This window comes from Diaphorina citri, unplaced genomic scaffold (assembly GCF_000475195.1).
Source record: "Diaphorina citri unplaced genomic scaffold, Diaci psyllid genome assembly version 1.1 scaffold4208, whole genome shotgun sequence".
In the NCBI taxonomy this organism is placed as follows: domain Eukaryota; kingdom Metazoa; phylum Arthropoda; class Insecta; order Hemiptera; family Psyllidae; genus Diaphorina; species Diaphorina citri.
Genome location: NW_007381607.1, coordinates 1 through 1,589, shown reverse-complemented (window position 1 = coordinate 1,589; position 1,589 = coordinate 1). Strand labels below are relative to the sequence as shown.

Below are 1,589 nucleotides of genomic sequence, written 5' to 3'. Positions count from 1 at the left end.
TAATATGGTTGAAGTTTCTAGGGTTGTTGACTTTATTCAATAAAGCTGGACAGGTGATTTCCCATTGGAATCATGGATATAATTGAGCAGCTGATACAAATAGGGCCAACCCATCGTAAGGAGCATGACAATAGAGTTGGCCATAACAAACATTTTCATCGTCCCGATTCCATCATCTGAAGACAGCCATCCGGCAAAACCTTCGTTTTCGTTGATGTGATCGGTTATGATCGGTTTCTTTTTCTCTTCAGGACCCGGGTTCGATTCTTTCTTCGGCTCAGAAGTGAGTTTCTTGTATGCGGTACCTGCTCTGTATGTTGTTGTTCCTCTGTTACCCTTGTTTTTCATACTCCTGCGAACTGGAAATGAATTTTAGTTAGGGATGAGTTGAATACGATCTATGATGGTACAAAGTCATCATTCATGAGAAAAACACATTGGAACAAATCATGAGCTGGTGTTTTTAATCATGGTGTCTCTGTGATAGCTTTTTTTTTCTCCTCCTCTCAGCTTATGTTAAAATGGCTGACAGTTGTTTTAAATTAAAATGAAAATTTCGCATGCGTTCAATATGTGAAAATGTAAATATGTGCACACTCAGTGTGTACTCTGCACTAACAAAACGACTACTTACTATTATTTTAATATGCTATGTGTTCAGGATTTTGATCTCTGTATTGTTCGTGTGTTTAAATTTCACATTGAACGTCAGAAACAGAACAAATCATGAGCTGGTATTTTTAATCATGGTGTCTCTGTGATAGCTTTTTTTTTCTCCTCCTCTCAGCTTGTGTTAAAATGGCTGACAGTTGTTTTAAATTAAAATGAAAATTTCGCATGCGTTCAATATGTGAAATGTAAATATGTGTGTGTACTCTGCACTAACAAAACGACTACTATTATTTTAATATGCTATGTGTTCAGGATTTTGATCTCTGTATTGTTCGTGTGTTTAAATTTCACATTGAACGTCAGAAACAGAATAGCAACATCGCATTGAAATTAATCAATTTCCTATTTTGTTTATATAGGAAAGAGTACGTGGAATGAGAAAGACAGTGCTCCTCTGAGTTTTTCATTTGACTCATACGAGTATAGAAATGAAATTTTGTGTTTGGAAAACATTCTAAGTCGTGTTGTTCCTATGTGAGCACTTGATATTATAATCGCGTGTGTTTAATAGATTCAATTTCAATCTATGTAAGTACTTCCTAGAATCCTAGATAATGAGGAATTTCTTCAGGGAAAAAGTCTATTGAGTCGAAAAAGAAAATGTGAAAAATCAACTTACCTGAAGAACCTCGTTCGGCTACCAGACTATGATAGGATTAACGAAAACACTCTATTATGTACTTCCTGGATCTTTTGTAGTGTAACAAGTACCTTTCTTTGAGATTAGAACTCAAAAATTGGTACTTTTTACATCATATAAGATTTTAATATTTTATGACAAGACAGTTAGGTACATATCTCTTTCTCTCCCCCTCACTCTTACCTTTCCTCCTGCTTTCCATCCTCTCTCTGATAGAAAATTCACAACTTATGAAAGCAAAATGAGAACAATGTTTTCTCTGTCGCTTTCTCCTCCC

The 1,589-nt window shown here is 35.4% G+C and overlaps 1 long non-coding RNA gene across 1 annotated transcript; it reads right to left on the bottom strand.

The window, feature by feature from the left end:
- Window positions 1–135: 135 nt before the first annotated feature.
- LOC113472181 lies at window positions 136–1,363 on the bottom strand. The gene is made up of 2 exons (XR_003394607.1): window positions 1,292–1,363; window positions 136–359 (listed from the first exon to the last, which is right to left on the bottom strand). It is a non-coding gene; the product is annotated as an uncharacterized LOC113472181 (long non-coding RNA).
- Window positions 1,364–1,589: the final 226 nt, after the last annotated feature.